Below are 24,435 nucleotides of genomic sequence, written 5' to 3' on the forward strand. Positions count from 1 at the left end.
CAGGGCTACCATTTCCTCTCGACCATCCTCATCAGCGGTGACCCCACCCCTATCAAAGGATTCGGCATTGCCAACCCCGATCCCGGGAATTGCCAACCCCTCCCTCCCTCCCTCCCTCCCTCCCTCCCTCCCCTCCCAACCCCTCCCTCCCTCCCTCCCTCCCTCCCTCCCCATCCTCTCATTGAGATCATCAGCTCATTAGTTCTCTCTCCTAACGAGTTGGTGATCTCAATCAGGTGTGTTATATAAGGGAGACATGCAAAATGGCGCCCAGGACTGGAATTGAGAGCCAATGTTTTAGATGATCCCTTTTTATCAAACAAACCTGACCAATTCCTCTACACTTCCCACATATTAGCTCCTGGCATGCATCGGCTAAATGTCCCATTTTGCCGCACTTTCTGCACAATTTGGGCATTCCTTGATAGTGAATGTAGCCCGGTTCTCTCCCAACACAATCATTAGTCATTAGACCCTGGAATCCGCTTGGATCTTCCCATTGTTTGATGGGAACTCTCCAAGCGCAATTCCAGATACCGTCTTCGTCTACTACCTTGACTGGTTGACTGCGGACCGTGCAAAATCTACCCAGCCATACAGCAATATCATCTCCACTCCACTGATACTGTTAAGTGCTTTGACACAATCTGTATTGTTATAAGCGCTATATGAATAAAGGTGACTTGACTGCTTTGCGAGACCAGGCCTCCGTGGGAGGCGAGGCAAGGCCCCTCGTTATTTGCTCTGCTATTCTTCACAAAAAGCGGCAATCCCCAAAGGGAAGCACACCGTTCCTGGAGACACTGCAATACCAGGCCGATGCGTGGAGTGGACGGAGCAAGCCCGGCTCCAGCTCCGTGATCCAAAAATCAATTTAATATGCAGTCCCGGGTAGGGGCGTATCAGATATTAAACTGATAAGAACAGATACTACACTTGATCTTAGCCAAAAGGCCGAGAAGCGATGACGCTATGACGCAGCGGGAGGAAGGCAGAAACGGCCACGCCCATCCAGGCGCGGTCAGTCACAGAGACCTGAAAGGCCGGGGCGGTAGCACCCTCCCCGCCGGCGAGGTAAGTCACAGAGACCTGAAACGCCGGGGACGGTAGCACCCTCCCCGCCGGCGAGGTAAGTCACAGAGACCTGAAAGGCCGGGGCGGTAGCACCCTCCCCGCCGGCGAGGTAAGTCACAGAGACCTGAAAGGCCGGGGCGGTAGCACCCTCCCCGCCGGCGAGGTAAGTCACAGAGACCTGAAAGGCCGGGGCGGTAGCACCCTCCCCGCCTGCGACGGAAAGTACGGCATCGCTCCTAACTCCCAAACGGCTTGTCGAGAGCCAAGTGCCTTATGTCATCGGAATCCTTGGCTCGAGCCGAACGAGAGGCAGGTCTCGGATCGGCTCGTCGCACTGGCGAGATTTTCGGCTATTTTGGATTTTGTCGAAAACCTACTTTTGCAAACTAGCACCAGGCATTTGGCCCAGTCCGGCCCGGCGGCTCAGAAAGATTCTCTGGAGTCTGACTGTCAATAATCCAGCAGAAAAAGCGGAAATTTCCATTCTCCTTGGCGAGGGACCTCAAAAGCGTTCGAAGGTCGTGTGGCGAGGTTGCTAAAATAGCTATAACTCGAGAAAGGAATGAGATCGTTTCACCCAAATCGGCACACCTATGTACGGGCCCAATCTGTGGTCAGGCGAAAAAGGCGCTGGCGCTGGCCACTTGGTGGCGCTGCGAGACGGAAAAAAAGAATACTGACATAGAAAGGACAACCAAACAAGCATGAAAACTGCTACAGCTGGGCAACAGTCAGTCTGATCGACTTGAAAAGTGAGGTCTGTGAGAAATTGAAACTAAATGGCCCATCATTGGTGGGGCCGCCTTTTGAAGAGCGCAAACGACTTTGTTTTCACACGCGCGCAATATGACAGAACCGTTAAGCTCCGCACAACTCTCTGGATCGCTGACTAGCCAGAATAAAGAAAAGAAGAACAAAGACACAAAAGAAAAACAAAGGCGAAACAAGAACAAAGACACGAAAGAAGAACAAAGACACAAAAGAAAAACAAAGGCGAAACAAGAACAAAGACACAAAAGCAAAAAGATTTATTTAACCAGCTCTTTCAGGGAGAGCGAACGCAGTCCCCACTACCATAAATTATGCAGTCGAGATTCCCACATTTGGGGAATTCGCAGGGGTCAGCACGTCCGAGTGCAATGGCCGAGCCTCGCCCTGGGTGAACCGCCTTCTTGATCATGGTGTCTCCTGCCAGGTAAGTATGAAGACTCAAGCTGCCAGTCAGGGCTACCATTTCCTCTCGACCATCCTCATCAGCGGTGACCCCACCCCTATCAAAGGATTCGGCATTCCCAACCCCGATCCCGGAATTGCCAACCTCCCTCCCTCCCCATCCTCTCATTGAGATCATCAGCTCATTAGTTCTCTCTCCTAACGAGTTGGTGATCTCAATCAGGTGTGTTATATAAGGAGACATGCAAAATGGCGCCCAGGACTTCAATTGAGAGCCAATGTTTTAGATGATCCCTTTTTATCAAACAAACCTGACCAATTCCTCTACACTTCCCACATATTAGCTCCTGGCATGCATCGGCTAAATGTCCCATTTTGCCGCACTTTCTGCACAATTTGGGCATTCCTTGATAGTGAATGTAGCCCGGTTCTCTCCCAACACAATCATTAGTCATTAGACCCTGGAATCCGCTTGGATCTTCCCATTGTTTGATGGGAACTCTCCAAGCGCAATTCCAGATACCGTCTTCGTCTACTACCTTGACTGGTTGACTGCGGACCGTGCAAAATCTACCCAGCCATACAGCAATATCATCTCCACTCCGGCGAGGTAAGTCACAGAGACCTGAAAGGCCGGGGCGGTAGCACCCTCCCCGCCGGCGAGGTAAGTCACAGAGACCTGAAAGGCCGGGGCGGTAGCACCCTCCCCGCCTGCGACGGAAAGTACGGCATCGCTCCTAACTCCCAAACGGCTTGTCGAGAGCCAAGTGCCTTATGTCATCGGAATCCTTGGCTCGAGCCGAACGAGAGGCAGGTCTCGGATCGGCTCGTCGCACTGGCGAGATTTTCGGCTATTTTGGATTTTGTCGAAAACCTACTTTTGCAAACTAGCACCAGGCATTTGGCCCAGTCCGGCCCGAGCGGCTCAGAAAGATTCTCTGAGTCTGACTGTCAATAATCCAGCAGAAAAAGCGGAAATTTCCATTCTCCTTGGCGAGGGACCTCAAAAGCGTTCGAAGGTCGTGTGGCGAGGTTGCTAAAATAGCTATAACTCGAGAAAGGAATGAGATCGTTTCACCCAAATCGGCACACCTATATGCGGGCCCAATCTGTGGTCAGGCGAAAAAGGCGCTGGCGCTGGCCACTTGGTGGCGCTGCGAGACGGAAAAAAAGAATACTGACATAGAAAGGACAACCAAACAAGCATGAAAACAGCTACAGCTGGGCAACAGTCAGTCTGATCGACTTGAAAAGTGAGGTCTGTGAGAAATTGAAACTAAATGGCCCATCATTGGTGGGGCCGCCTTTTGAAGAGCGCAAGCGACTTTGTTTTCACACGCGCAATATGACAGAACCGTTCGCTCCGCACAACTCTCTGGATCGCTGACTAGCCAGAACAAAGAAAAGAAGAACAAAGACACAAAAGAAAAACAAAGGCGAAACAAGAACAAAGACACAAAAGCAAAAAGATTTATTTAACCAGCTCTTTCAGGGAGAGCGCGAACGCAGTCCCCACTACCATAAATTATGCAGTCGAGATTCCCACATTTGGGGAATTCGCAGGGGTCAGCACGTCCGAGTGCAATGGCGAGCCTCGCCCTGGGTGAACCGCCTTCTTGATCATGGTGTCTCCCCTGCCAGGTAAGTATGAAGACTCAAGCTGCCAGTCAGGGCTACCATTTCCTCTCGACCATCCTCATCAGCGGTGACCCCACCCCTATCAAAGGATTCGGCATTGCCAACCCCGATCCCGGAATTGCCAACCCCTCCCTCCCTCCCTCCCTCCCTCCTCCCTCCCTCCCTCCCTCCCTCCCTCCCCATCCTCTCATTGAGATCATCAGCTCATTAGTTCTCTCTCCTAACGAGTTGGTGATCTCAATCAGGTGTGTTATATAAGGAGACATGCAAAATGGCGCCCAGGACTGGAATTGAGAGCCAATGTTTTAGATGATCCCTTTTATCAAACAAACCTGACCAATTCCTCTACACTTCCACATATTAGCTCCTGGCATGCATCGGCTAAATGTCCCATTTTGCCGCACTTTCTGCACAATTTGGGCATTCCTTGATAGTGAATGTAGCCCGGTTCTCTCCCAACACAATCATTAGTCATTAGACCCTGGAATCCGCTTGGATCTTCCCATTGTTTGATGGGAACTCTCCAAGCGCAATTCCAGATACCGTCTTCGTCTACTACCTTGACTGGTTGACTGCGGACCGTGCAAAATCTACCCAGCCATACAGCAATATCATCTCCACTCCACTGATACTGTTAAGTGCTTTGACACAATCTGTATTGTTATAAGCGCTATATGAATAAAGGTGACTTGACTGCTTTGCGAGACCAGGCCTCCGTGGGAGGCGAGGCAAGGCCCCTCGTTATTTGCTCTGCTATTCTTCTGGCGGCAATCCCCAAAGGGAAGCACACCGTTCCTGGAGACACTGCAATACCAGGCCGATGCGTGGAGTGGACGGAGCAAGCCCGGCTCCAGCTCCGTGATCCAAAAATCAATTTAATATGCAGTCCCGGGTAGGGGCGTATCAGATATTAAACTGATAAGAACAGATACTACACTTGATCTTAGCCAAAAGGCCGAGAAGCGATGACGCTATGACGCAGCGGGAGGAAGGCAGAAACGGCCACGCCCATCCAGGCCGCGGTCAGTCACAGAGACCTGAAACGCCGGGGACGGTAGCACCCTCCCGCCCGGCGAGGTAAGTCACAGAGACCTGAAAGGCCGGGGCGGTAGCACCCTCCCGCCCGGCGAGGTAAGTCACAGAGACCTGAAAGGCCGGGGCGGTAGCACCCTCCCCGCCTGCGACGGAAAGTACGGCATCGCTCCTAACTCCCAAGCGGCTTGTCGTGAGCCAAGTGCCTTATGTCATCGGAATCCTTGGCTCGAGCCGAACGAGAGGCAGGTCTCGGATCGGCTCGTCGCACTGGCGAGATTTTCGGCTATTTTGGGTTTTGTCGAAAACCTACTTTTGCAAACTAGCACCAGGCATTTGGCCCAGTCCGGCCCGGCGGCTCAGAAAGATTCTCTGGAGTCTGACTGTCAATAATCCAGCAGAAAAAGCGGAAATTTCCATTCTCCTTGGCGAGGGACCTCAAAAGCGTTCGAAGGTCGTGTGGCCGAGGTTGCTAAAATGGCTATAACTCGAGAAAGGAATGAGATCGTTTCACCCAAATCGGCACACCTATGTACGGGCCCAATCTGTGGTCAGGCGAAAAAGGCGCTGGCGCTGGCCACTTGGTGGCGCTGCGAGACGGAAAAAAAGAATACTGACATAGAAAGGACAACCAAACAAGCATGAAAACAGCTACAGCTGGGCAACAGTCAGTCTGATCGACTTGAAAAGTGAGGTCTGTGAGAAATTGAAACTAAATGGCCCATCATTGGTGGGGCCGCCTTTTGAAGAGCGCAAGCGACTTTGTTTTCACACGCGCAATATGACAGAACCGTTCGCTCCGCACAACTCTCTGGATCGCTGACTAGCCAGAACAAAGAAAAGAAGAACAAAGACACAAAAGAAAAACAAAGGCGAAACAAGAACAAAGACACAAAAGCAAAAAGATTTATTTAACCAGCTCTTTCAGGGAGAGCGAACGCAGTCCCCACTACCATAAATTATGCAGTCGAGATTCCCACATTTGGGGAATTCGCAGGGGTCAGCACGTCCGAGTGCAATGGCGAGCCTCGCCCTGGGTGAACCGCCTTCTTGATCATGGTGTCTCCTGCCAGGTAAGTATGAAGACTCAAGCTGCCAGTCAGGGCTACCATTTCCTCTCGACCATCCTCATCAACGGTGACCCCACCCCTATCAAAGGATTCGGCATTCCCAACCCCGATCCCGGAATTGCCAACCCCTCCCTCCCTCCCCATCCTCTCATTGAGATCATCAGCTCATTAGTTCTCTCTCCTAACGAGTTGGTGATCTCAATCAGGTGTGTTATATAAGGGAGACATGCAAAATGGCGCCCAGGACTGGAATTGAGAGCCAATGTTTTAGATGATCCCTTTTATCAAACAAACCTGACCAATTCCTCTACACTTCCCACATATTAGCTCCTGGCATGCATCGGCTAAATGTCCCATTTTGCCGCACTTTCTGCACAATTTGGGCATTCCTTGATAGTGAATGTAGCCCGGTTCTCTCCCAACACAATCATTAGTCATTAGACCCTGGAATCCGCTTGGATCTTCCCATTGTTTGATGGGAACTCTCCAAGCGCAATTCAGATACCGTCTTCGTCTACTACCTTGACTGGTTGACTGCGGACCGTGCAAAATCTACCCAGCCATACAGCAATATCATCTCCACTCCACTGATACTGTTAAGTGCTTTGACACAATCTGTATTGTTAAAAGCGCTATGTAAATAAAGGTGACTTGACTGCTTTGCGAGACCAGACCTCCGTGGGAGGCGAGGCAAGGCCCCTCCTTATTTGCTCTGCTATTCTTCTGGCGGCAATCCCCAAAGGGAAGCACACCGTTCCTGGAGACACTGCAATACCAGGCCGATGCGTGGAGTGGACGGAGCAAGCCCGGCTCCAGCTCCGTGATCCAAAAATCAATTTAATATGCAGTCCCCGGTAGGGGACGATCAGATATTAAACTGATAAGAACAGATACTACACTTGATCTTAGCCAAAAGGCCGAGAAGCGATGACGCTATGACGCAGCGGGAGGAAGGCAGAAACGGCCACGCCCATCAGGCAGCGGTCAGTCACAGAGACCTGAAACGCCGGGGACGGTAGCACCCTCCCCGCCGGCGAGGTAAGTCACAGAGACCTGAAAGGCCGGGGCGGTAGCACCCTCCCCGCCTGCGACGGAAAGTACGGCATCGCTCCTAACTCCCAAGCGGCTTGTCGTGAGCCAAGTGCCTTATGTCATCGGAATCCTTGGCTCGAGCCGAACGAGAGGCAGGTCTCGGATCGGCTCGTCGCACTGGCGAGATTTTCGGCTATTTTGGGTTTTGTCGAAAACCTACTTTTGCAAACTAGCACCAGGCATTTGGCCCAGTCCGGCCCGAGCGGCTCAGAAAGATTCTCTGAGTCTGACTGTCAATAATCCAGCAGAAAAAGCGGAAATTTCCATTCTCCTTGGCGAGGGACCTCAAAAGCGTTCGAAGGTCGTGTGGCGAGGTTGCTAAAATGGCTATAACTCGAGAAAGGAATGAGATCGTTTCACCCAAATCGGCACACCTATGTACGGGCCCAATCTGTGGTCAGGCGAAAAAGGCGCTGGCGCTGGCCACTTGGTGGCGCTGCGAGACGGAAAAAAAGAATACTGACATAGAAAGGACAACCAAACAAGCATGAAAACAGCTACAGCTGGGCAACAGTCAGTCTGATCGACTTGAAAAGTGAGGTCTGTGAGAAATTGAAACTAAATGGCCCATCATTGGTGGGGCCGCCTTTTGAAGAGCGCAAGCGACTTTGTTTTCACACGCGCAATATGACAGAACCGTTAAGCTCCGCACAACTCTCTGGATCGCTGACTAGCCAGAACAAAGAAAAGAAGAACAAAGACACAAAAGCAAAAAGATTTATTTAACCAGCTCTTTCAGGGAGAGCGAACGCAGTCCCCACTACCATAAATTATGCAGTCGAGATTCCCACATTTGGGGAATTCGCAGGGGTCAGCACGTCCGGAGTGCAATGGCCGAGCCTCGCCCTGGGTGAACCGCCTTCTTGATCATGGTGTCTCCCCTGCCAGGTAAGTATGAAGACTCAAGCTGCCAGTCAGGGCTACCATTTCCTCTCGACCATCCTCATCAGCGGTGACCCCACCCCTATCAAAGGATTCGGCATTGCCAACCCCGATCCCGGAATTGCCAACCTCCCTCCCTCCCTCCCTCCCTCCCTCCCTCCCTCCCTCCCTCCCTCCCCATCCTCTCATTGAGATCATCAGCTCATTAGTTCTCTCTCCTAACGAGTTGGTGATCTCAATCAGGTGTGTTATATAAGGAGACATGCAAAATGGCGCCCAGGACTGGAATTGAGAGCCAATGTTTTAGATGATCCCTTTTATCAAACAAACCTGACCAATTCCTCTACACTTCCCACATATTAGCTCCTGGCATGCATCGGCTAAATGTCCCATTTTGCCGCACTTTCTGCACAATTTGGGCATTCCTTGATAGTGAATGTAGCCCGGTTCTCTCCCAACACAATCATTAGTCATTAGACCCTGGAATCCGCTTGGATCTTCCCATTGTTTGATGGGAACTCTCCAAGCGCAATTCAGATACCGTCTTCGTCTACTACCTTGACTGGTTGACTGCGGACCGTGCAAAATCTACCCAGCCATACAGCAATATCATCTCCACTCCACTGATACTGTTAAGTGCTTTGACACAATCTGTATTGTTATAAGCGCTATATGAATAAAGGTGACTTGACTGCTTTGCGAGACCAGACCTCCGTGGGAGGCGAGGCAAGGCCCCTCCTTATTTGCTCTGCTATTCTTCACAAAAAGCGGCAATCCCCGAAAAGGGGAAGCACACCGTTCCTGGAGACACTGCAATACCAGGCCGATGCGTGGAGTGGACGGAGCAAGCCCCGGCTCCAGCTCCGTGATCCAAAAATCAATTTAATATGCAGTCCCGGGTAGGGGACGTATCAGATATTAAACTGATAAGAACAGATACTACACTTGATCTTAGCCAAAAGGCCGAGAAGCGATGACGCTATGACGCAGCGGGGAGGAAGGCAGAAACGGCCACGCCCATCCAGGCCGCGGTCAGTCACAGAGACCTGAAACGCCGGGGACGGTAGCACCCTCCCGCCCGGCGAGGTAAGTCACAGAGACCTGAAACGCCGGGGGACGGTAGCACCCTCCCCCGCCTGCGACGGAAAGTACGGCATCGCTCCTAACTCCCAAACGGCTTGTCGTAGAGCCAAGTGCCTTATGTCATCGGAATCCTTGGCTCGAGCCGAACGAGAGGCAGGTCTCGGATCGGCTCGTCGCACTGGCGAGATTTTCGGCTATTTTGGGTTTTGTCGAAAACCTACTTTTGCAAACTAGCACCAGGCATTTGGCCCAGTCCGGCCCGAGCGGCTCAGAAAGATTCTCTGAGTCTGACTGTCAATAATCCAGCAGAAAAAGCGGAAATTTCCATTCTCCTTGGCGAGGGACCTCAAAGCGTTCGAAGGTCGTGTGGCGAGGTTGCTAAAATGGCTATAACTCGAGAAAGGAATGAGATCGTTTCACCCAAATCGGCACACCTATGCGGGCCCAATCTGTGGTCAGGCGAAAAAGGCGCTGGCGCTGGCCACTTGGTGGCGCTGCGAGACGGAAAAAAAAAGAATACTGACATAGAAAGGACAACCAAACAAGCATGAAAACAGCTACAGCTGGGCAACAGTCAGTCTGATCGACTTGAAAAGTGAGGTCTGTGAGAAATTGAAACTAAATGGCCCATCATTGGTGGGGCCGCCTTTTGAAGAGCGCAAACGACTTTGTTTTCACACGCGCGCAATATGACAGAACCGTTCGCTCCGCACAACTCTCTGGATCGCTGACTAGCCAGAACAAAGAAAAGAAGAACAAAGACACAAAAGCAAAAAAAGATTTATTTAACCAGCTCTTTCAGGGGAGAGCGCGAACGCAGTCCCCCACTACCATAAATTATGCAGTCGAGATTCCCACATTTGGGGAATTCGCAGGGGTCAGCACGTCCGGAGTGCAATGGCGAGCCTCGCCCTGGGTGAACCGCCTTCTTGATCATGGTGTCTCCTGCCAGGTAAGTATGAAGACTCAAGCTGCCAGTCAGGGCTACCATTTCCTCTCGACCATCCTCATCAACGGTGACCCCACCCCTATCAAAGGATTCGGCATTCCCAACCCCGATCCCGGAATTGCCAACCTCCCTCCCTCCCCATCCTCTCATTGAGATCATCAGCTCATTAGTTCTCTCTCCTAACGAGTTGGTGATCTCAATCAGGTGTGTTATATAAGGGAGACATGCAAAATGGCGCCCAGGACTGGAATTGAGAGCCAATGTTTTAGATGATCCCTTTTATCAAACAAACCTGACCAATTCCTCTACACTTCCACATATTAGCTCCTGGCATGCATCGGCTAAATGTCCCATTTTGCCGCACTTTCTGCACAATTTGGGCATTCCTTGATAGTGAATGTAGCCCGGTTCTCTCCCAACACAATCATTAGTCATTAGACCCTGGAATCCGCTTGGATCTTCCCATTGTTTGATGGGAACTCTCCAAGCGCAATTCAGATACCGTCTTCGTCTACTACCTTGACTGGTTGACTGCGGACCGTGCAAAATCTACCCAGCCATACAGCAATATCATCTCCACTCCACTGATACTGTTAAGTGCTTTGACACAATCTGTATTGTTAAAAGCGCTATGTAAATAAAGGTGACTTGACCGCTTTGCGAGACCAGACCTCCGTGGGAGGCGAGGCAAGGCCCCTCCTTATTTGCTCTGCTATTCTTCACAAAAAGCGGCAATCCCCGAAAAAGGGAAGCACACCGTTCCTGGAGACACTGCAATACCAGGCCGATGCGTGGAGTGGACGGAGCAAGCCCCGGCTCCAGCTCCGTGATCCAAAAATCAATTTAATATGCAGTCCCCGGGTAGGGGACGTATCAGATATTAAACTGATAAGAACAGATACTACACTTGATCTTAGCCAAAAGGCCGAGAAGCGATGACGCTATGACGCAGCGGGAGGAAGGCAGAAACGGCCACGCCCATCAGGCAGCGGTCAGTCACAGAGACCTGAAAGGCCGGGGCGGTAGCACCCTCCCGCCCGGCGAGGTAAGTCACAGAGACCTGAAAGGCCGGGGCGGTAGCACCCTCCCCCGCCTGCGACGGAAAGTACGGCATCGCTCCTAACTCCCAAACGGCTTGTCGTAGAGCCAAGTGCCTTATGTCATCGGAATCCTTGGCTCGAGCCGAACGAGAGGCAGGTCTCGGATCGGCTCGTCGCACTGGCGAGATTTTCGGCTATTTTGGATTTTGTCGAAAACCTACTTTTGCAAACTAGCACCAGGCATTTGGCCCAGTCCGGCCCGAGCGGCTCAGAAAGATTCTCTGGAGTCTGACTGTCAATAATCCAGCAGAAAAAGCGGAAATTTCCATTCTCCTTGGCGAGGGACCTCAAAAGCGTTCGAAGGTCGTGTGGCGAGGTTGCTAAAATAGCTATAACTCGAGAAAGGAATGAGATCGTTTCACCCAAATCGGCACACCTATATGCGGGCCCAATCTGTGGTCAGGCGAAAAAGGCGCTGGCGCTGGCCACTTGGTGGCGCTGCGAGACGGAAAAAAAGAATACTGACATAGAAAGGACAACCAAACAAGCATGAAAACAGCTACAGCTGGGCAACAGTCAGTCTGATCGACTTGAAAAGTGAGGTCTGTGAGAAATTGAAACTAAATGGCCCATCATTGGTGGGGCCGCCTTTTGAAGAGCGCAAGCGACTTTGTTTTCACACGCGCAATATGACAGAACCGTTAAGCTCCGCACAACTCTCTGGATCGCTGACTAGCCAGAACAAAGAAAAGAAGAACAAAGACACAAAAGAAAAACAAAGGCGAAGAAGAACAAAGACACAAAAGCAAAAAAAGATTTATTTAACCAGCTCTTTCAGGGGAGAGCGCGAACGCAGTCCCCCACTACCATAAATTATGCAGTCGAGATTCCCACATTTGGGGAATTCGCAGGGGTCAGCACGTCCGGAGTGCAATGGCGAGCCTCGCCCTGGGTGAACCGCCTTCTTGATCATGGTGTCTCCCCTGCCAGGTAAGTATGAAGACTCAAGCTGCCAGTCAGGGCTACCATTTCCCTCTCGACCATCCTCATCAACGGTGACCCCCACCCCTATCAAAGGATTCGGCATTCCCAACCCCGATCCCGGAATTGCCAACCCCTCCCCTTCCCTCCCTCCCCATCCTCTCATTGAGATCATCAGCTCATTAGTTCTCTCTCCTAACGAGTTGGTGATCTCAATCAGGTGTGTTATATAAGGGAGACATGCAAAATGGCGCCCAGGACTGGAATTGAGAGCCAATGTTTTAGATGATCCCTTTTATCAAACAAACCTGACCAATTCCTCTACACTTCCCACATATTAGCTCCTGGCATGCATCGGCTAAATGTCCCATTTTGCCGCACTTTCTGCACAATTTGGGCATTCCTTGATAGTGAATGTAGCCCGGTTCTCTCCCAACACAATCATTAGTCATTAGACCCTGGAATCCGCTTGGATCTTCCCATTGTTTGATGGGAACTCTCCAAGCGCAATTCAGATACCGTCTTCGTCTACTACCTTGACTGGTTGACTGCGGACCGTGCAAAATCTACCCAGCCATACAGCAATATCATCTCCACTCCACTGATACTGTTAAGTGCTTTGACACAATCTGTATTGTTATAAGCGCTATATGAATAAAGGTGACTTGACTGCTTTGCGAGACCAGGCCTCCGTGGGAGGCGAGGCAAGGCCCCTCCTTATTTGCTCTGCTATTCTTCTGGCGGCAATCCCCAAAAAGGGGAAGCACACCGTTCCTGGAGACACTGCAATACCAGGCCGATGCGTGGAGTGGACGGAGCAAGCCCCGGCTCCAGCTCCGTGATCCAAAAATCAATTTAATATGCAGTCCCCGGGTAGGGGACGTATCAGATATTAAACTGATAAGAACAGATACTACACTTGATCTTAGCCAAAAGGCCGAGAAGCGATGACGCTATGACGCAGCGGGAGGAAGGCAGAAACGGCCACGCCCATCCAGGCGCGGTCAGTCACAGAGACCTGAAAGGCCGGGGCGGTAGCACCCTCCCCGCCTGCGACGGAAAGTACGGCATCGCTCCTAACTCCCAAACGGCTTGTCGTAGAGCCAAGTGCCTTATGTCATCGGAATCCTTGGCTCGAGCCGAACGAGAGGCAGGTCTCGGATCGGCTCGTCGCACTGGCGAGATTTTCGGCTATTTTGGATTTTGTCGAAAACCTACTTTTGCAAACTAGCACCAGGCATTTGGCCCAGTCCGGCCCGGCGGCTCAGAAAGATTCTCTGAGTCTGACTGTCAATAATCCAGCAGAAAAAGCGGAAATTTCCATTCTCCTTGGCGAGGGACCTCAAAAGCGTTCGAAGGTCGTGTGGCGAGGTTGCTAAAATGGCTATAACTCGAGAAAGGAATGAGATCGTTTCACCCAAATCGGCACACCTATGTACGGGCCCAATCTGTGGTCAGGCGAAAAAGGCGCTGGCGCTGGCCACTTGGTGGCGCTGCGAGACGGAAAAAAAGAATACTGACATAGAAAGGACAACCAAACAAGCATGAAAACAGCTACAGCTGGGCAACAGTCAGTCTGATCGACTTGAAAAGTGAGGTCTGTGAGAAATTGAAACTAAAGCTGCCAGTCAGGGCTACCATTTCCTCTCGACCATCCTCATCAGCGGTGACCCCACCCCTATCAAAGGATTCGGCATTGCCAACCCCGATCCCGGAATTGCCAACCCCTCCCTCCCTCCCTCCCTCCCTCCCTCCTCCCTCCCTCCTCCCTCCCTCCCCATCCTCTCATTGAGATCATCAGCTCATTAGTTCTCTCTCCTAACGAGTTGGTGATCTCAATCAGGTGTGTTATATAAGGGAGACATGCAAAATGGCGCCCAGGACTGGAGTGAGCCAATGTTTTAGATGATCCCTTTTATCAAACAAACCTGACCAATTCCTCTACACTTCCACATATTAGCTCCTGGCATGCATCGGCTAAATGTCCCATTTTGCCGCACTTTCTGCACAATTTGGGCATTCCTTGATAGTGAATGTAGCCCGGTTCTCTCCCAACACAATCATTAGTCATTAGACCCTGGAATCCGCTTGGATCTTCCCATTGTTTGATGGGAACTCTCCAAGCGCAATTCAGATACCGTCTTCGTCTACTACCTTGACTGGTTGACTGCGGACCGTGCAAAATCTACCCAGCCATACAGCAATATCATCTCCACTCCACTGATACTGTTAAGTGCTTTGACACAATCTGTATTGTTAAAAGCGCTATGTAAATAAAGGTGACTTGACTGCTTTGCGAGACCAGGCCTCCGTGGGAGGCGAGGCAAGGCCCCTCGTTATTTGCTCTGCTATTCTTCACAAAAAGCGGCAATCCCCAAAAAGGGGAAGCACACCGTTCCTGGAGACACTGCAATACCAGGCCGATGCGTGGAGTGGACGGAGCAAGCCCCGGCTCCAGCTCCGTGATCCAAAAATCAATTTAATATGCAGTCCCGGGTAGGGGACGTATCAGATATTAAACTGATAAGAACAGATACTACACTTGATCTTAGCCAAAAGGCCGAGAAGCGATGACGCTATGACGCAGCGGGGAGGAAGGCAGAAACGGCCACGCCCATCCAGGCCGCGGTCAGTCACAGAGACCTGAAAGGCCGGGGGGGGCGGTAGCACCCTCCCCCGGCCTGCGACGGAAAGTACGGCATCGCTCCTAACTCCCAAACGGCTTGTCGTAGAGCCAAGTGCCTTATGTCATCGGAATCCTTGGCTCGAGCCGAACGAGAGGCAGGTCTCGGATCGGCTCGTCGCACTGGCGAGATTTTCGGCTATTTTGGATTTTGTCGAAAACCTACTTTTGCAAACTAGCACCAGGCATTTGGCCCAGTCCGGCCCGAAGCGGCTCAGAAAGATTCTCTGGAGTCTGACTGTCAATAATCCAGCAGAAAAAGCGGAAATTTCCATTCTCCTTGGCGAGGGGACCTCAAAACGTTCGAAGGTCGTGTGGCCGAGGTTGCTAAAATGGCTATAACTCGAGAAAGGAATGAGATCGTTTCACCCAAATCGGCACACCTATGCGGGCCCAATCTGTGGTCAGGCGAAAAAGGCGCTGGCGCTGGCCACTTGGTGGCGCTGCGAGACGGAAAAAAAGAATACTGACATAGAAAGGACAACCAAACAAGCATGAAAACAGCTACAGCTGGGCAACAGTCAGTCTGATCGACTTGAAAAGTGAGGTCTGTGAGAAATTGAAACTAAATGGCCCATCATTGGTGGGGCCGCCTTTTGAAGAGCGCAAGCGACTTTGTTTTCACACGCGCAATATGACAGAACCGTTCGCTCCGCACAACTCTCTGGATCGCTGACTAGCCAGAATAAAGAAAAGAAGAACAAAGACACAAAAGCAAAAAGATTTATTTAACCAGCTCTTTCAGGGAGAGCGAACGCAGTCCCCACTACCATAAATTATGCAGTCGAGATTCCCACATTTGGGGAATTCGCAGGGGTCAGCACGTCCGAGTGCAATGGCGAGCCTCGCCCTGGGTGAACCGCCTTCTTGATCATGGTGTCTCCTGCCAGGTAAGTATGAAGACTCAAGCTGCCAGTCAGGGCTACCATTTCCTCTCGACCATCCTCATCAGCGGTGACCCCACCCCTATCAAAGGATTCGGCATTGCCAACCCCGATCCCGGAATTGCCAACCTCCCTCCCTCCCCATCCTCTCATTGAGATCATCAGCTCATTAGTTCTCTCTCCTAACGAGTTGGTGATCTCAATCAGGTGTGTTATATAAGGGAGACATGCAAAATGGCGCCCAGGACTGGAATTGAGAGCCAATGTTTTAGATGATCCCTTTTTATCAAACAAACCTGATTCGACGCATCAGCTCGTTAGTGGAAGACTCCAAGACCTCAGGTGAGAGATCTCAATAAACGGCAACCACTGCTATAATAAAATAAAATACCTAACTACATAATACTATTATTGTCAGAAATTGCAACAAAATCAAAATAGAAATATCAACTTTTGAACTGCGGGTTTCGTCTGGCCAGAGGAGAACTGGCCCCTCGACTGAGTCTGATTTCTCCCAAGGTTTTTTTCTCCATTCTGTCACAGAGGGAGTTTTGGCCCCTCGTTATTTGCTCTGCTATTCTTCACAAAAAGCGGCAATCCCCAAAAAGGGGAAGCACACCGTTCCTGGAGACACTGCAATACCAGGCCGATGCGTGGAGTGGACGGAGCAAGCCCCGGCTCCAGCTCCGTGATCCAAAAATCAATTTAATATGCAGTCCCCGGGTAGGGGACGTATCAGATATTAAACTGATAAGAACAGATACTACACTTGATCTTAGCCAAAAGGCCGAGAAGCGATGACGCTATGACGCAGCGGGGAGGAAGGCAGAAACGGCCACGCCCATCCAGGCCGCGGTCAGTCACAGAGACCTGAAAGGCCGGGGGGGCGGTAGCACCCTCCCCCGGCCTGCGACGGAAAGTACGGCATCGCTCCTAACTCCCAAACGGCTTGTCGTAGAGCCAAGTGCCTTATGTCATCGGAATCCTTGGCTCGAGCCGAACGAGAGGCAGGTCTCGGATCGGCTCGTCGCACTGGCGAGATTTTCGGCTATTTTGGATTTTGTCGAAAACCTACTTTTGCAAACTAGCACCAGGCATTTGGCCCAGTCCGGCCCGAGCGGCTCAGAAAGATTCTCTGAGTCTGACTGTCAATAATCCAGCAGAAAAAGCGGAAATTTCCATTCTCCTTGGCGAGGGACCTCAAAGCGTTCGAAGGTCGTGTGGCGAGGTTGCTAAAATAGCTATAACTCGAGAAAGGAATGAGATCGTTTCACCCAAATCGGCACACCTATGCGGGCCCAATCTGTGGTCAGGCGAAAAGGCGCTGGCGCTGGCCACTTGGTGGCGCTGCGAGACGGAAAAAAAGAATACTGACATAGAAAGGACAACCAAACAAGCATGAAAACAGCTACAGCTGGGCAACAGTCAGTCTGATCGACTTGAAAAGTGAGGTCTGTGAGAAATTGAAACTAAATGGCCCATCATTGGTGGGGCCGCCTTTTGAAGAGCGCAAGCGACTTTGTTTTCACACGCGCAATATGACAGAACCGTTAAGCTCCGCACAACTCTCTGGATCGCTGACTAGCCAGAACAAAGAAAAGAAGAACAAAGACACGAAAGAAGAACAAAGACACGAAAGAAGAACAAAGACACGAAAGAAGAACAAAGACACGAAAGAAGAACAAAGACACAAAAGCAAAAAGATTTATTTAACCAGCTCTTTCAGGGAGAGCGAACGCAGTCCCCACTACCATAAATTATGCAGTCGAGATTCCCACATTTGGGGAATTCGCAGGGGTCAGCACGTCCGAGTGCAATGGCGAGCCTCGCCCTGGGTGAACCGCCTTCTTGATCATGGTGTCTCCCCTGCCAGGTAAGTATGAAGACTCAAGCTGCCAGTCAGGGCTACCATTTCCTCTCGACCATCCTCATCAGCGGTGACCCCACCCCTATCAAAGGATTCGGCATTGCCAACCCCGATCCCGGAATTGCCAACCCCTCCCTCCCTCCCTCCCTCCCTCCCTCCCTCCCTCCCTCCCTCCCCATCCTCTCATTGAGATCATCAGCTCATTAGTTCTCTCTCCTAACGAGTTGGTGATCTCAATCAGGTGTGTTATATAAGGGAGACATGCAAAATGGCGCCCAGGACTGGAGTGAGCCAATGTTTTAGATGATCCCTTTTATCAAACAAACCTGACCAATTCCTCTACACTTCCACATATTAGCTCCTGGCATGCATCGGCTAAATGTCCCATTTTGCCGCACTTTCTGCACAATTTGGGCATTCCTTGATAGTGAATGTAGCCCGGTTCTCTCCCAACACAATCATTAGTCATTAGACCCTGGAATCCGCTTGGATCTTCCCATTGTTTGATGGGAACTCTCCAAGCGCAATTCAGATACCGTCTTCGTCTACTACCTTGACTGGTTGACTGCGGACCGTGCAAAATCTACCCAGCCATACAGCAATATCATCTCCACTCCACTGATACTGTTAAGTGCTTTGACACAATCTGTATTGTTATAAGCGCTATATGAATAAAGGTGACTTGACTGCTTTGCGAGACCAGGCCTCCGTGGGAGGCGAGGCAAGGCCCCTCGTTATTTGCTCTGCTATTCTTCACAAAAAGCGGCAATCCCCAAAAAGGGGAAGCACACCGTTCCTGGAGACACTGCAATACCAGGCCGATGCGTGGAGTGGACGGAGCAAGCCCCGGCTCCAGCTCCGTGATCCAAAAATCAATTTAATATGCAGTCCCGGGTGGGGGCGTATCAGATATTAAACTGATAAGAACAGATACTACACTTGATCTTAGCCAAAAGGCCGAGAAGCGATGACGCTATGACGCAGCGGGGAGGAAGGCAGAAACGGCCACGCCCATCCAGGCCGCGGTCAGTCACAGAGACCTGAAAGGCCGGGGCGGTAGCACCCTCCCCGCCTGCGACGGAAAGTACGGCATCGCTCCTAACTCCCAAGCGGCTTGTCGTGAGCCAAGTGCCTTATGTCATCGGAATCCTTGGCTCGAGCCGAACGAGAGGCAGGTCTCGGATCGGCTCGTCGCACTGGCGAGATTTTCGGCTATTTTGGGTTTTGTCGAAAACCTACTTTTGCAAACTAGCACCAGGCATTTGGCCCAGTCCGGCCCGAGCGGCTCAGAAAGATTCTCTGAGTCTGACTGTCAATAATCCAGCAGAAAAAGCGGAAATTTCCATTCTCCTTGGCGAGGGACCTCAAAGCGTTCGAAGGTCGTGTGGCGAGGTTGCTAAAATGGCTATAACTCGAGAAAGGAATGAGATCGTTTCACCCAAATCGGCACACCTATGCGGGCCCAATCTGTGGTCAGGCGAAAAAGGCGCTGGCGCTGGCCACTTGGTGGCGCTGCGAGACGGAAAAAAAAAGAATACTGACATAGAAAGGACAACCAAACAAGCATGAAAACAGCTACAGCTGGGCAACAGTCAGTCTGATCGACTTGAAAAGTGAGGTCTGTGAGAAATTGAAACTAAATGGCCCATCATTGGTGGGGCCGCCTTTTGAAGAGCGCAAGCGACTTTGTTTTCACACGCGCAATATGACAGAACCGTTCGCTCCGCACAACTCTCTGGATCGCTGACTAGCCAGAACAAAGAAAAGAAGAACAAAGACACAAAAGCAAAAAGATTTATTTAACCAGCTCTTTCAGGGAGAGCGAACGCAGTCCCCACTACCATAAATTATGCAGTCGAGATTCCCACATTTGGGGAATTCGCAGGGGTCAGCACGTCCGGAGTGCAATGGCCGAGCCTCGCCCTGGGTGAACCGCCTTCTTGATCATGGTGTCTCCCCTGCCAGGTAAGTATGAAGACTCAAGCTGCCAGTCAGGGCTACCATTTCCTCTCGACCATCCTCATCAGCGGTGACCCCACCCCTATCAAAGGATTCGGCATTGCCAACCCCGATCCCGGGAATTGCCAACCTCCCTCCCTCCCCATCCTCTCATTGAGATCATCAGCTCATTAGTTCTCTCTCCTAACGAGTTGGTGATCTCAATCAGGTGTGTTATATAAGGGAGACATGCAAAATGGCGCCCAGGACTGGAGTGAGCCAATGTTTTAGATGATCCCTTTTTATCAAACAAACCTGACCAATTCCTCTACACTTCCCACATATTAGCTCCTGGCATGCATCGGCTAAATGTCCCATTTTGCCGCACTTTCTGCACAATTTGGGCATTCCTTGATAGTGAATGTAGCCCGGTTCTCTCCCAACACAATCATTAGTCATTAGACCCTGGAATCCGCTTGGATCTTCCCATTGTTTGATGGGAACTCTCCAAGCGCAATTCAGATACCGTCTTCGTCTACTACCTTGACTGGTTGACTGCGGACCGTGCAAAATCTACCCAGCCATACAGCAATATCATCTCCACTCCACTGATACTGTTAAGTGCTTTGACACAATCTGTATTGTTAAAAGCGCTATGTAAATAAAGGTGACTTGACCGCTTTGCGAGACCAGACCTCCGTGGGAGGCGAGGCAAGGCCCCTCCTTATTTGCTCTGCTATTCTTCACAAAAAGCGGCAATCCCCAAAGGGAAGCACACCGTTCCTGGAGACACTGCAATACCAGGCCGATGCGTGGAGTGGACGGAGCAAGCCCCGGCTCCAGCTCCGTGATCCAAAAATCAATTTAATATGCAGTCCCCGGGTAGGGGACGTATCAGATATTAAACTGATAAGAACAGATACTACACTTGATCTTAGCCAAAAGGCCGAGAAGCGATGACGCTATGACGCAGCGGGGAGGAAGGCAGAAACGGCCACGCCCATCCAGGCCGCGGTCAGTCACAGAGACCTGAAAGGCCGGGGGGGGCGGTAGCACCCTCCCCCGCCGGCGAGGTAAGTCACAGAGACCTGAAACGCCGGGGGACGGTAGCACCCTCCCCCGCCTGCGACGGAAAGTACGGCATCGCTCCTAACTCCCAAACGGCTTGTCGTAGAGCCAAGTGCCTTATGTCATCGGAATCCTTGGCTCGAGCCGAACGAGAGGCAGGTCTGGGATCGGCTCGTCGCACTGGCGAGATTTTCGGCTATTTTGGATTTTGTCGAAAACCTACTTTTGCAAACTAGCACCAGGCATTTGGCCCAGTCCGGCCCGGCGGCTCAGAAAGATTCTCTGAGTCTGACTGTCAATAATCCAGCAGAAAAAGCGGAAATTTCCATTCTCCTTGGCGAGGGACCTCAAAGCGTTCGAAGGTCGTGTGGCGAGGTTGCTAAAATGGCTATAACTCGAGAAAGGAATGAGATCGTTTCACCCAAATCGGCACACCTATGCGGGCCCAATCTGTGGTCAGGCGAAAAAGGCGCTGGCGCTGGCCACTTGGTGGCGCTGCGAGACGGAAAAAAAGAATACTGACATAGAAAGGACAACCAAACAAGCATGAAAACAGCTACAGCTGGGCAACAGTCAGTCTGATCGACTTGAAAAGTGAGGTCTGTGAGAAATTGAAACTAAATGGCCCATCATTGGTGGGGCCGCCTTTTGAAGAGCGCAAGCGACTTTGTTTTCACACGCGCAATATGACAGAACCGTTAAGCTCCGCACAACTCTCTGGATCGCTGACTAGCCAGAACAAAGAAAAGAAGAACAAAGACACAAAAGCAAAAAGATTTATTTAACCAGCTCTTTCAGGGAGAGCGAACGCAGTCCCCACTACCATAAATTATGCAGTCGAGATTCCCACATTTGGGGAATTCGCAGGGGTCAGCACGTCCGAGTGCAATGGCCGAGCCTCGCCCTGGGTGAACCGCCTTCTTGATCATGGTGTCTCCTGCCAGGTAAGTATGAAGACTCAAGCTGCCAGTCAGGGCTACCATTTCCTCTCGACCATCCTCATCAGCGGTGACCCCACCCCTATCAAAGGATTCGGCATTGCCAACCCCGATCCCGGAATTGCCAACCCCTCCCTCCCTCCCCATCCTCTCATTGAGATCATCAGCTCATTAGTTCTCTCTCCTAACGAGTTGGTGATCTCAATCAGGTGTGTTATATAAGGAGACATGCAAAATGGCGCCCAGGACTTCAATTGAGAGCCAATGTTTTAGATGATCCCTTTTATCAAACAAACCTGACCAATTCCTCTACACTTCCACATATTAGCTCCTGGCATGCATCGGCTAAATGTCCCATTTTGCCGCACTTTCTGCACAATTTGGGCATTCCTTGATAGTGAATGTAGCCCGGTTCTCTCCCAACACAATCATTAGTCATTAGACCCTGGAATCCGCTTGGATCTTCCCATTGTTTGATGGGAACTCTCCAAGCGCAATTCAGATACCGTCTTCGTCTACTACCTTGACTGGTTGACTGCGGACCGTGCAAAATCTACCCAGCCATACAGCAATATCATCTCCACTCCACTGATACTGTTAAGTGCTTTGACACAATCTGTATTGTTAAAAGCGCTATGTAAATAAAGGTGACTTGACCGCTTTGCGAGACCAGACCTCCGTGGGAGGCGAGGCAAGGCCCCTCCTTATTTGCTCTGCTATTCTTCACAAAAAGCGGCAATCCCCGAAAAGGGGAAGCACACCGTTCCTGGAGACACTGCAATACCAGGCCGATGCGTGGAGTGGACGGAGCAAGCCCCGGCTCCAGCTCCGTGATCCAAAAATCAATTTAATATGCAGTCCCCGGGTAGGGGACGTATCAGATATTAAACTGATAAGAACAGATACTACACTTGATCTTAGCCAAAAGGCCGAGAAGCGATGACGCTATGACGCAGCGGGAGGAAGGCAGAAACAGCCACGCCCATCAGGCGCGGTCAGTCACAGAGACCTGAAACGCCGGGGACGGTAGCACCCTCCCGCCCGGCGAGGTAAGTCACAGAGACCTGAAAGGCCGGGGCGGTAGCACCCTCCCCGCCGGCGAGGTAAGTCACAGAGACCTGAAAGGCCGGGGCGGTAGCACCCTCCCCGCCTGCGACGGAAAGTACGGCATCGCTCCTAACTCCCAAGCGGCTTGTCGTGAGCCAAGTGCCTTATGTCATCGGAATCCTTGGCTCGAGCCGAACGAGAGGCAGGTCTCGGATCGGCTCGTCGCACTGGCGAGATTTTCGGCTATTTTGGGTTTTGTCGAAAACCTACTTTTGCAAACTAGCACCAGGCATTTGGCCCAGTCCGGCCCGAGCGGCTCAGAAAGATTCTCTGAGTCTGACTGTCAATAATCCAGCAGAAAAAGCGGAAATTTCCATTCTCCTTGGCGAGGGACCTCAAAGCGTTCGAAGGTCGTGTGGCGAGGTTGCTAAAATGGCTATAACTCGAGAAAGGAATGAGATCGTTTCACCCAAATCGGCACACCTATGCGGGCCCAATCTGTGGTCAGGCGAAAAAGGCGCTGGCGCTGGCCACTTGGTGGCGCTGCGAGACGGAAAAAAAGAATACTGACATAGAAAGGACAACCAAACAAGCATGAAAACAGCTACAGCTGGGCAACAGTCAGTCTGATCGACTTGAAAAGTGAGGTCTGTGAGAAATTGAAACTAAATGGCCCATCATTGGTGGGGCCGCCTTTTGAAGAGCGCAAACGACTTTGTTTTCACACGCGCAATATGACAGAACCGTTAAGCTCCGCACAACTCTCTGGATCGCTGACTAGCCAGAATAAAGAAAAGAAGAACAAAGACACAAAAGCAAAAAGATTTATTTAACCAGCTCTTTCAGGGAGAGCGAACGCAGTCCCCACTACCATAAATTATGCAGTCGAGATTCCCACATTTGGGGAATTCGCAGGGGTCAGCACGTCCGAGTGCAATGGCCGAGCCTCGCCCTGGGTGAACCGCCTTCTTGATCATGGTGTCTCCTGCCAGGTAAGTATGAAGACTCAAGCTGCCAGTCAGGGCTACCATTTCCTCTCGACCATCCTCATCAGCGGTGACCCCACCCCTATCAAAGGATTCGGCATTGCCAACCCCGATCCCGGGAATTGCCAACCCCTCCCTCCCTCCCTCCCTCCCTCCCTCCCTCCCTCCTCCCTCCCTCCCTCCCTCCCTCCCTCCCTCCCTCCCCATCCTCTCATTGAGATCATCAGCTCATTAGTTCTCTCTCCTAACGAGTTGGTGATCTCAATCAGGTGTGTTATATAAGGGAGACATGCAAAATGGCGCCCAGGACTGGAATTGAGAGCCAATGTTTTAGATGATCCCTTTTTATCAAACAAACCTGACCAATTCCTCTACACTTCCACATATTAGCTCCTGGCATGCATCGGCTAAATGTCCCATTTTGCCGCACTTTCTGCACAATTTGGGCATTCCTTGATAGTGAATGTAGCCCGGTTCTCTCCCAACACAATCATTAGTCATTAGACCCTGGAATCCGCTTGGATCTTCCCATTGTTTGATGGGAACTCTCCAAGCGCAATTCAGATACCGTCTTCGTCTACTACCTTGACTGGTTGACTGCGGACCGTGCAAAATCTACCCAGCCATACAGCAATATCATCTCCACTCCACTGATACTGTTAAGTGCTTTGACACAATCTGTATTGTTATAAGCGCTATATGAATAAAGGTGACTTGACTGCTTTGCGAGACCAGGCCTCCGTGGGAGGCGAGGCAAGGCCCCTCGTTATTTGCTCTGCTATTCTTCTGGCGGCAATCCCCAAAGGGAAGCACACCGTTCCTGGAGACACTGCAATACCAGGCCGATGCGTGGAGTGGACGGAGCAAGCCCGGCTCCAGCTCCGTGATCCAAAAATCAATTTAATATGCAGTCCCGGGTAGGGGCGTATCAGATATTAAACTGATAAGAACAGATACTACACTTGATCTTAGCCAAAAGGCCGAGAAGCGATGACGCTATGACGCAGCGG

General features: G+C 51.2%; 23 non-coding genes across 23 annotated transcripts; all 23 read right to left on the bottom strand.

Moving 5' to 3' along the window:
- Positions 1-778: 778 nt before the first annotated feature.
- LOC131535226 (U2 spliceosomal RNA) lies at positions 779-966 on the bottom strand. The gene has a single exon (XR_009269576.1). It is a non-coding gene; the product is annotated as a U2 spliceosomal RNA (small nuclear RNA).
- A 1,154-nt stretch (positions 967-2,120) lies between these two features.
- LOC131535200 (U1 spliceosomal RNA) lies at positions 2,121-2,277 on the bottom strand. Its single transcript, XR_009269552.1, has one exon. It is a non-coding gene; the product is annotated as a U1 spliceosomal RNA (small nuclear RNA).
- A 1,459-nt stretch (positions 2,278-3,736) lies between these two features.
- Positions 3,737-3,896, bottom strand: LOC131535232 (U1 spliceosomal RNA). Its single transcript, XR_009269583.1, has one exon. It is a non-coding gene; the product is annotated as a U1 spliceosomal RNA (small nuclear RNA).
- Positions 3,897-4,664: 768 nt separating this feature from the next.
- LOC131535227 (U2 spliceosomal RNA) lies at positions 4,665-4,852 on the bottom strand. Its single transcript, XR_009269577.1, has one exon. It is a non-coding gene; the product is annotated as a U2 spliceosomal RNA (small nuclear RNA).
- Positions 4,853-5,842: 990 nt separating this feature from the next.
- LOC131535205 (U1 spliceosomal RNA) lies at positions 5,843-5,998 on the bottom strand. The gene has a single exon (XR_009269556.1). It is a non-coding gene; the product is annotated as a U1 spliceosomal RNA (small nuclear RNA).
- Positions 5,999-6,728: 730 nt separating this feature from the next.
- Positions 6,729-6,916, bottom strand: LOC131535225 (U2 spliceosomal RNA). The gene has a single exon (XR_009269575.1). It is a non-coding gene; the product is annotated as a U2 spliceosomal RNA (small nuclear RNA).
- Positions 6,917-7,815: 899 nt separating this feature from the next.
- LOC131535195 (U1 spliceosomal RNA) lies at positions 7,816-7,975 on the bottom strand. The gene has a single exon (XR_009269547.1). It is a non-coding gene; the product is annotated as a U1 spliceosomal RNA (small nuclear RNA).
- Positions 7,976-8,746: 771 nt separating this feature from the next.
- On the bottom strand, positions 8,747-8,936 carry LOC131535219 (U2 spliceosomal RNA). The gene has a single exon (XR_009269569.1). It is a non-coding gene; the product is annotated as a U2 spliceosomal RNA (small nuclear RNA).
- Positions 8,937-9,843: 907 nt separating this feature from the next.
- On the bottom strand, positions 9,844-10,004 carry LOC131535198 (U1 spliceosomal RNA). The gene has a single exon (XR_009269550.1). It is a non-coding gene; the product is annotated as a U1 spliceosomal RNA (small nuclear RNA).
- Positions 10,005-10,739: 735 nt separating this feature from the next.
- On the bottom strand, positions 10,740-10,930 carry LOC131535210 (U2 spliceosomal RNA). The gene has a single exon (XR_009269561.1). It is a non-coding gene; the product is annotated as a U2 spliceosomal RNA (small nuclear RNA).
- Positions 10,931-11,868: 938 nt separating this feature from the next.
- Positions 11,869-12,031, bottom strand: LOC131535218 (U1 spliceosomal RNA). Its single transcript, XR_009269568.1, has one exon. It is a non-coding gene; the product is annotated as a U1 spliceosomal RNA (small nuclear RNA).
- A 741-nt stretch (positions 12,032-12,772) lies between these two features.
- On the bottom strand, positions 12,773-12,963 carry LOC131535211 (U2 spliceosomal RNA). The gene has a single exon (XR_009269562.1). It is a non-coding gene; the product is annotated as a U2 spliceosomal RNA (small nuclear RNA).
- A 1,433-nt stretch (positions 12,964-14,396) lies between these two features.
- LOC131535220 (U2 spliceosomal RNA) lies at positions 14,397-14,586 on the bottom strand. Its single transcript, XR_009269570.1, has one exon. It is a non-coding gene; the product is annotated as a U2 spliceosomal RNA (small nuclear RNA).
- An 853-nt stretch (positions 14,587-15,439) lies between these two features.
- On the bottom strand, positions 15,440-15,595 carry LOC131535207 (U1 spliceosomal RNA). The gene has a single exon (XR_009269558.1). It is a non-coding gene; the product is annotated as a U1 spliceosomal RNA (small nuclear RNA).
- Positions 15,596-16,189: 594 nt separating this feature from the next.
- LOC131535212 (U2 spliceosomal RNA) lies at positions 16,190-16,380 on the bottom strand. Its single transcript, XR_009269563.1, has one exon. It is a non-coding gene; the product is annotated as a U2 spliceosomal RNA (small nuclear RNA).
- A 924-nt stretch (positions 16,381-17,304) lies between these two features.
- LOC131535199 (U1 spliceosomal RNA) lies at positions 17,305-17,462 on the bottom strand. The gene has a single exon (XR_009269551.1). It is a non-coding gene; the product is annotated as a U1 spliceosomal RNA (small nuclear RNA).
- A 766-nt stretch (positions 17,463-18,228) lies between these two features.
- On the bottom strand, positions 18,229-18,417 carry LOC131535222 (U2 spliceosomal RNA). The gene has a single exon (XR_009269572.1). It is a non-coding gene; the product is annotated as a U2 spliceosomal RNA (small nuclear RNA).
- An 844-nt stretch (positions 18,418-19,261) lies between these two features.
- On the bottom strand, positions 19,262-19,421 carry LOC131535196 (U1 spliceosomal RNA). Its single transcript, XR_009269548.1, has one exon. It is a non-coding gene; the product is annotated as a U1 spliceosomal RNA (small nuclear RNA).
- Positions 19,422-20,153: 732 nt separating this feature from the next.
- LOC131535213 (U2 spliceosomal RNA) lies at positions 20,154-20,344 on the bottom strand. The gene has a single exon (XR_009269564.1). It is a non-coding gene; the product is annotated as a U2 spliceosomal RNA (small nuclear RNA).
- Positions 20,345-21,249: 905 nt separating this feature from the next.
- On the bottom strand, positions 21,250-21,406 carry LOC131535202 (U1 spliceosomal RNA). The gene has a single exon (XR_009269553.1). It is a non-coding gene; the product is annotated as a U1 spliceosomal RNA (small nuclear RNA).
- Positions 21,407-22,142: 736 nt separating this feature from the next.
- On the bottom strand, positions 22,143-22,333 carry LOC131535214 (U2 spliceosomal RNA). The gene has a single exon (XR_009269565.1). It is a non-coding gene; the product is annotated as a U2 spliceosomal RNA (small nuclear RNA).
- A 949-nt stretch (positions 22,334-23,282) lies between these two features.
- Positions 23,283-23,439, bottom strand: LOC131535203 (U1 spliceosomal RNA). Its single transcript, XR_009269554.1, has one exon. It is a non-coding gene; the product is annotated as a U1 spliceosomal RNA (small nuclear RNA).
- A 790-nt stretch (positions 23,440-24,229) lies between these two features.
- LOC131535228 (U2 spliceosomal RNA) lies at positions 24,230-24,417 on the bottom strand. Its single transcript, XR_009269578.1, has one exon. It is a non-coding gene; the product is annotated as a U2 spliceosomal RNA (small nuclear RNA).
- Between the last annotated feature and the right edge of the window lie 18 nt (positions 24,418-24,435).

This window comes from Onychostoma macrolepis, unplaced genomic scaffold, assembly GCF_012432095.1.
Source record: "Onychostoma macrolepis isolate SWU-2019 unplaced genomic scaffold, ASM1243209v1 Scaffold19, whole genome shotgun sequence".
NCBI classification, from domain to species: domain Eukaryota; kingdom Metazoa; phylum Chordata; class Actinopteri; order Cypriniformes; family Cyprinidae; genus Onychostoma; species Onychostoma macrolepis.